Consider the following 8900-nt stretch of genomic DNA (forward strand, 5'->3'; position numbering starts at 1 on the left):
AACAGATTAGACACACAATTCATAGTAGTTTAATCACCATAGTTATCTAGTATTTGGTAAACCCAAAGATCCATGCTTTTGGGGTTTAGAATTCACTGTTTGTCAAGAATTGCTGGGAAACCTTGAAAACAGTATGGTATAAACTAGGTATAGACCAAAATCTCACACCATATACCAAGATAGGGTTAAAATGGGTACATGATTTAGATTTAAAGGGCGACATCATAAGCAAATTAGGGGAGCCTGGAAAATTTTCTGTCAGAAGGGAAGAATTCATGACCAAGCAAGAAACAGAGCATACAGGATGTACAAATGGATAATTCTGATTACATCAAATTAAAAAGGTTTTGCACAAACAAAACCAATGCAACTAAGATTAGAATGAAAATGGGAAAAATTTACAGCAAGTTTCTCTAATAAAGGCCTCATTTCTCAAATAAATTTATGAAAATAAGAGCATTTCCCCAATTGATAAATTGTCAAAGGATATGAACAGGAAATTTTCAGATGAAGACATTCAAGCTATCTATAGTTATATAAAATGCCCTTAATCACTATTGATGAGAGACATAAAGAGCTATGCATAACCTTTGATCCAGCAATAACACTATTAGGGGAAAGGACTTATATGTACAAATATATAGCAGCTATTTTTTTGGTGGCAAAGAATTGAAAATTGAGGGATTCCCATCAATTGGGGAATGGCTGAGCAAGTTATGGTATATGAATGTAATAGAATACAATAAGAAATGATAAGCAGGCTGATTTAAGAAAAGCCTGGAAAGACTTACATAAACTGATGTAAAGTGAAGTGAGCAGAGCCAAGAATACACTATACACCATAACAGCAATATTGTTTGATGATCAGCTGTGAATGACTTGGCTATTTTGAGCTATACAACGATCCAAAACAATTCTGAAGGACTTATGATGAAAAATGCTATTCACCTCCAGAAAGAGAACTAACGAACTCTGAATGAAGATTGAAGCATACTTTTTAGAACTATTTTTTCTTGTTTTTATTTTTTGTCTGTGTTTTCTTTTGCAACATGGTTAATATAGAAATATGTTTTTGCATGACTTCACATGTATAATCTATATCAAATTGCTTGCCTTCTCAAGAGGAGGCAGGGAGGGCAAGGAGGGAGGAAGAGAATTTAGAACTAAAAATTTAAAAAAATGAATGCTTAAAAGATTTTTACATAACATTGAGAAAAATAAAATAACAATTTTTAAATAAAATGAATCCAAGAGAGAAACAAGTTTCTCTACTTGCAAGGCTAACTAGAGATTAAGAGCCAGTATTTTTTTAAAGTAAAAAATATAATAGTACATAGATTACCACCAGATCCTTGAAAGTCCTCATTCCCTAAGTACCATCCTAGACACTCCACCTGGTCTGTCAGTCAATCAACATGCATTTATCATTATCAATTATTATATTGTTATTAAATATTTGTTATCAACAAACATTTATCTAATGTTTTCCATGTGCTAGTAACTCTGGTAAGTGTTGAAAGTGCAAAGAAAGGGAAAACTATGATCCTTTCCCTTAAGTACCTCACATTCTCACAGGGGACAACATGCAAACAAGATACATATGTAGTAGATGAAAGGTAATCTCCAAAGAAGGCACTAGCCGTGGGAGCAGACATTCCCAGAAGGCTTCCTGCAGAAAGTGGGATTTGAACTGAGTCTTGAAGAAATTCTGGGATGATAAGAGGAGGAAATGAGGAGGGAAATTATTCCAGGCTTGGGAAACAGGCAGTGAAAAGGAATAGGGGAGTGGCAGGAAGAAGTAGAGGAAAGTCCTATCCCTTAACTCCTCCACACACATCTAGAAAATGCATTAGACTGAGTCCTGATTGGGAAATCTAAGAGAAAAAATCTGGATGAGTCATTTTTTTCCTGCCTACATCCACAAAAGGAGACAGACAGAGAAGTCTGCAGTAACTGTGGACAGGTCTAGTCAGTAATGATCACACAGAACATTCTAGCATAAGGAGATGCTATTCACCAGGGCAGAAGAGGTTCTGCATCCAGTACGGGGGCCCTAACTTCAGGCAGGTTGAAGGAGTAGGTACCAACTGATCACGATTCACTTCAACCAGTTATGCCACCTCTCATGAATACCCCATTCCCCACTTCTACTTTTTACTTGTTGCTCTGAGCATTACCACTGCCTTAGCCCATGGTCAAAGGGCATGTCAGTCTTCAGTCATATGACTCCACTCATCAATGGTGTGACTTCTTTGACCAAAATACCCTTCCCTGGGCATCACTTTCCTATATTCATTGTCTTCTCCAATTAGAGTGGAAGTTCATCGTGAGCAGGAATCACACAATGTTTGTCTCTCATTTTGATTTCTATTTTTAGTGTTTAACACTATGCCTGGCACAGAACAAATGCTTCATAAGTGCTTTTTCATTTATTCATTCACTGAAAACTGGGTTTTCTAAATTTTGTGTTCCATTTCTAACATTCTCAATGACAATCCTCCACCTCAGCTGCTAGAAGGCAGGTCCCCAAAATCATAGCAGTTCCTTTTCTCTGTTTAGGTCAAACACTAGGGTGTTGTGAGATTCAGTGCAAAAGCACAGCTCCTAATGACATTCAAATTGGGTTATCACTCTGTTCCAGCAGAGAATGTTTTTCATTTGGTGGCTGAAGGAATTGCTGCTCAGAGCCTAGGGTGAATCTTGTAAAGCAAATAAATTCCAGGGTGAAAAGCCCTGGCATTTCTTTCAGTCTGTTATCATGTCAGATGAGCTCCACATCCTGGTGAAGCATTTCCCAACTGTTTTTCCCCCCAGCTCACCCAATGCATTCCTGCATATCTCCCTCCTCCATCTCAAAGGAGCTAAGATAGAACCATAATTTCTGAGGTTAATCTCCTTGTATCTCCCTAGCAAGTACCATCTTAGAATTTCTACCTTGGGCTTGTTGGGTATTTTTCTTCCTTCAAAAGGAGTTCAGGAGGGCAGCCATGTTCTCCTTGGAAGGACCAAATGTCTCTGGGGTGGCAATCTCATCCTAGGACCATAGACATAGATATAGAAAGGACATCTAGCCCGATAAAACTGTGCATACCCTCTGATCCAGCAATATCACTACTAGGTCTGTACCCCAAAGAGATCATAAAAAAGGGAAAAGGACTCATATGTGCAAAAATTATTTATTGCAGCTCTTTTTGTGGTGGCAAAGAATTGGAAATTGAGGGGATGCCCATCAATTGGGGAATGGCTAAACAAGTTGTGGCATATAAATGTAATGGAATACTACTGTGCTATAAGAAATGATGAGCAGATGGATTTCAGAAAAACCCAAAAAGACTTAAATGAACTGATGCTGAGTGAAGTGAGCAGAACCGGGAGAACATTGTACACAGTTACAATAACATTATGCAATGATCAACTTTGATAGACTTGGCTCTTCTCTGCAATATAATGACAAATTGTATACAAAGACAATTCCAAAAGACTCATGATGGAAAATGCTACCTAGATACAGAGAAAAAACTATGGAGTCTGAATGCATATTGAAACAGATTATTTTCATTTAAAAATTTTTTTTTCCTTCTCATGGTTTTCATAACATGACTAATGTAGAAATGTGTTTAATATAATTGTACATGTATAACCTATATCAGATTACTTGCTGTCTTAGGGAGTGGAAAGGGGAGAAAGGGAGGGAGAAAAAAATTGGAACTCAAAAGTTTATAAAGATGAATGTTGACAAAATAGAAATTAAAAAAAGAAATCATCTAACCCACCTTCTTTATTTTATAGATGAGGCAATGATGGAGGTAAAGTGATTTGCCAGAGATCACATGGGTCTGTAGGGTCAGAAGTGGAATTTGAACTCATTTCTTCTGACTCCAGAAGCAGCACCCTGGCCACTCCTACTTCTGCGGCAGCCCCTTTGAATGGGTCCATAACCCTTTGTTCTTTCCCTTTTCCATATGCACAAACCAACAAAGCCACAAATGCTAATGCATTTAGTAAATGATAGAGAAGTTTATACCCACGAATTAGCCAAAATTATATCTTGCCGCAATTTCTAAGCAGAATCCTGGAACTAATAACTGTAGGTTTGGACCCTCAACAAAGTGGGGAAATCCATTAATCATCTTTAGTCCTGCTGAGTCAATCTGTGACTCATTCCTCAGATCCTCAGCGGCCACCCAAAAATCTGAAGCTTAGAGATTCTGGATCTCCAGATGAAGGGATTACCTTGTATTTTGACCTCAGATCTTTGTTCTAGACCACTCCCATCCAAATGAATCTGGCTTTTTCCTAAGCAGGAACCACCAAGGATCCTTTCATTTAGTTACATTCAGAGAGGATAAACCCACTTAGGAATAGACCAACCCAAACTAGAGCAGTAGGGGGAAAGGGGTGCACAGTACACAATTTGGAGTTGGGAAGACCTAGGTTTAAATCTTGCCTTAGACACTTATTAGTTTCCCTCTAGTACTCTATGATCTATTCCTCAAGTATTCCCTTTTCCAAATCTAAGCTTTTTCACTGGCTATCCCTCCTGCTGGGGGCATTCTCCCTCCTCGTTTCTGCCTCCTGCCTTCCCTGGCTTTCTTTAAGTTTCATTTCAAATCCCATCTTCTTCAAAAAGCCTTTCCTAGTCCTCCTTAATCTTAGTGCCTTCCTTCCTTTGACTATCTCAAATTGAGCCTGTATATAGTTGGTTTGCACATAGGTGCTTGCATGTTCTCTCCCATTAGACTGTGAGATTCTTGGGAGCAGGGAATGATTTTTGCCTTTCATTGTATTCCCAGCTCAGAGCAGAGTGCCTGGCACATAGTTAAGTACTGAATAAATGTTTGTTGACTCACCAAATAGCTCTGTGACCCTGGGCAAATCACTTAACCTTTCTGAACCTCAGTTTCCTCATCTGTAAAATGAAACCGTTGGATTAGATGGCCTCTAATGTCCCTTAGAACTCTGCATCTATGATACTTTGACATATGAGTGACACTTTGTTCAGTAATATTAACAGCAGTCACCTTCACTATCATCCAGGAGCCTGGTCAACAGGAATTCCCAAATTCTTGGCTACCTTTTTCCCCAGAGAGGTGTTTCAGGTTCTTGCTGCTCTCTTATTTCAGTCTAGCCCTTCGCATAAGAGCCCTGCAGTCTGCAGATTTCTGTGTCAAGTCAAAGTAGAGGGAAAGTAGGTGGAATACAGTTTTCTGGCAGGATCGATGGGGAGTGGCTAATGCCCAGCAACAAAGATGTTTGGACCAGCACAATATGGACATGTGGTGGTCAGAGTAGACATAGGAATAGGTAGTTTCCAAGACACTATGATGGGGGCTTGGGGGGAAGTACAGAGTCAATGGAGTGTTTTGGAAATTGTCAGATTTATAATCAGAGATCCTGGGTTCAAATGCTGGCTCTGATATGTATTAAATGTCTGACACTGGGAAAGTCACTTCATCTTGAGCTGTATCTAACAATTTTGGACTCTGGAACAAAACCCATAAAATAATGCCTGGGGTAAGTAATACTAAATATTCCTTCAAATCAACCATAAGGATAGGGACCCCAATATTGGGCCCCCTTACAAATAGAGATCTCAGAACATCGCAAGATGGAGACATTTGCTAAGGAGAAGTGGGGAAGATGGGGCCAAGAGCTCACCTACTATATATATTTGTAGTTTATAAATCTGTGCTCTGAGAAAAAGCAGTAGTATCCCTGACCTAGTTATGGATCACAAATTCATAGACCTGGAGCTGGAAAGGGTGTTAGGGTCTCATACCATAACAGACAAAAAGGCTGAGCGCAGAGAGTATAAGTGCCTTATCCCAAATATCCAACTTTGTCTTTCTGAGTCTCAGTTTCCTCAGTCTGCAAAATTAAGGACAAGACAATATGATGGTCTCTTTCAGCTTTGTGATTTATTATTTATTATAGTATGATGATAACTGTCTAAAAAATCTCCCTATCTTGTTAAAAAAAATTCCTCCAAACTTGCCATAGGACCTAAAACTTCACCATTGAAGAATCATTCATTTGAGTTTGAAGGCTTTTGAGTTAGAGGAAGGCAGAGGCTTAGGGGATTTTGAGAGGAGATTTGGGAGGGTACAAAAGATGATTTCACCAGAAGATCCATTTTACATAATCCTGCACCAGAGGTGCAGGTGGGGCTATAATTCAAGAGGTAGGACAAAGCAAACTCACCCAAGAGTCCATTTCAATTTTTTCTACCACTTAGGGAGTGGCTTATTTCCTTTCAAGACCCTGTGGAGCAGGCTGCCCATCTGAATTTGAAATGAATTCAATTTGGCATTGTGTAATTGCTTATTTGATTCCTGACTATGACATACAGCGAGGAAGTAAATTGACATTCTGTCATTTCTGTTCCAATGAGCTGAATTCAGAGCAATTGTCCTCCAGGTGCATATGGGATGGCTAGGGCCACCTGATATTCTTCCAAAGAGAAATTAATGAGTAAAATTTGTTTGAAAATTTGTTATCCACACCATGACGCCTTTTCAGACAGTTCTGAAATTGATTAATAAAGTGGGCAATCAAGGGTGTCCCAAGCATCTTTTCCCAGATTAGAAAAAATATAATAACTTCAGAAGACTGAGGACTATATCTGGCACTAGAAATGTCAGTATTTTCTGTCTGTCCTTGAGGTTAGTCAAAGTTCATTCACACTCAAGCTCAGGTTTTGCTTTGCCTCAAACCAAGCAGGTGATCTGACAACACCACTTACAAGATGGCATTGCTTCTTTCCCCTCCAGTTCCAGAGGAGCTTCATCTGCTCCAAACTCCCAACATTCATTATCAGAGTCATAACTAGGATGAGGCTACTGGGGCTTTGTGTTGATATTCAGAGGGCAAAGCTCCTCTCCAGGGAAACTTCATTCTTCTTTCTCAAGGTGGTATGGAGACTAGTATTCCTACATCTCACAGAACTCATCATTCCAGTGATCTTCCTTCTTCTCTAGTTAAGCGTTTCAGATTCTTGCTGCTTTCGTATTTCAGTCCAGCCCTTCCCACACAAGCCCTGCAGTCTGCAGATTTTTGTGCCAACTCAAAGTAGAATCAAAGTAGATGCAATACAGCTTCCTGAGTCTTCACCCACACTGGCCCAGCCCCATCCTTGGGGTCCTTTTACCACAGCACCCTTTGCTTAGTGGTCTGTCTCCCACCCCTCACCCCCACTCTGTAGGGGTAAAGGTGGGTCTCTTTTGGAAGCAGGTTTCCCTTTCCTAGCTTAACTTGCATCTGAGTTTGGATGAGACACTATGTTGCTGCTACTGTCCCACCTCTACCACAGGATCATCTTCTGTATTGACGTGCCCTGAACCATTTCAGCTAGAGGAATTTTAGTACTTATCACTTAGGCAGCTGTTTTTATAATCTTGGTCAAACTCATTTGGGGTTAGCTTTTACCAGGCTAAAGGGGGAATATAAGCAACTAAATCTCAAATAACAAACTGCCTCCATTTTCAGTGTCCTTTCTTGCTGCAGGTACTATAGACCCATTCTCCATTGTTCTCCCATTTTGGGTACATGTGGCTCATTTACCATATTTTGTTCTACCTCTTTAACTGTTATAGATCTAGCACGGACTGATTGTCCCAATCTTCCTTCCTCACCTCAGTACCTGAGTTCTCCTGATTTTTGTTTGTCTACCTAGTCTCTGACCTTACTCTTCCTAGGTATGTCCTGTGTCCTTTCCTGGCCCCCTGGAATTGCTGCTACCTCCAAGACCCAGGCCTATCATTAGTTTTCCAACGATGTAGGCTCTACCTTGAGGTAGGGTGGGGGCATTATCTTGGGAAGGAAAGCTCAATCAAGGATATGCAGGGAATTGATAGGCTGCTCAGAAATGAGTTGAAAAGTTGAGGACAGTGCTGCTATGTTATTAACAAAACAATCAGATCAGTGTGAACTTCAACAGGGAGATGATCTGCAAACATCAGGGAGGCATGGCGTCTGGTGTATTCCAGTTAGTGTTCCGCTAGAAGGCAATACAGGCAACTAGTGAGAAGGCAAGTAATCGCCAATGACACACTCAGTTAACTCAGCAGGAGACAGAGGCCATGGTTTCCATGTCCTAAGTAGGCTGGAGTCCCTTCCTCCTGCTCCAGTGGCTCTCTGTTTCCTTTAGGAGAAAATATAAACTCCTTTCTTTTGGGTTTAAAGCCCTACATAACCTAGCCCAACTTTATCTTTCCCTCCTCACTGGATATTGCTCTTTCTCCTGAATTTTGAAAACCAGACAAACCAGCCTTCTCTTTATTCCTTACTCATGACTCTCCACCACCTATCTCTTTATAAAAAAATATTTATTTAATTCTTAATTTATGGAATGAAACAAGCATTTCCTTAACAGTACAACAAAAAAGATGATTGTAAATGAAACTGTAGGTCAACTATGTACAACTTGCTATTCCTTTTAAACATATAATAAAGTATCAAATTTCTTTTTTCCCTTTTTTCCCTTTCTACATTTTTAAAATTTATTTATTTATTTAACATATTTAGTTTTCAGCATTGATTTTCACAAGAGTTTGAGTTACAAATTTTCTCCCCATTTCTACCCTCCCCCCCACTCCAAGATGGCATATATTCTGGTTGCCCTGTTCACCAGTCAGCCCTCCCCTCTATTATCCCACTCCCCTCCCATCCCTTTTTCCCTTCCTTTCTTGTAGGGCAAGATAAATTTCTATGCCCCTTTCTACATTTTTAATGGTTCTTTTTTGTTCCTTGTCTTCTTTAATAACACAACTAATATTGAAATATGTTTCGTGTGATTGCACGTGCATAACATATCAAACTGTTCACTGTCTCAGGGAAGGGTGAGGAGAGAAGGAGGGAGAGAATCTGGAACCCAAAATTTCAAAAAAAAATGAATGTTTAAA

The sequence above is a fragment of the Trichosurus vulpecula genome, chromosome 1 (genome assembly GCF_011100635.1).
Source record: "Trichosurus vulpecula isolate mTriVul1 chromosome 1, mTriVul1.pri, whole genome shotgun sequence".
In the NCBI taxonomy this organism is placed as follows: domain Eukaryota; kingdom Metazoa; phylum Chordata; class Mammalia; order Diprotodontia; family Phalangeridae; genus Trichosurus; species Trichosurus vulpecula.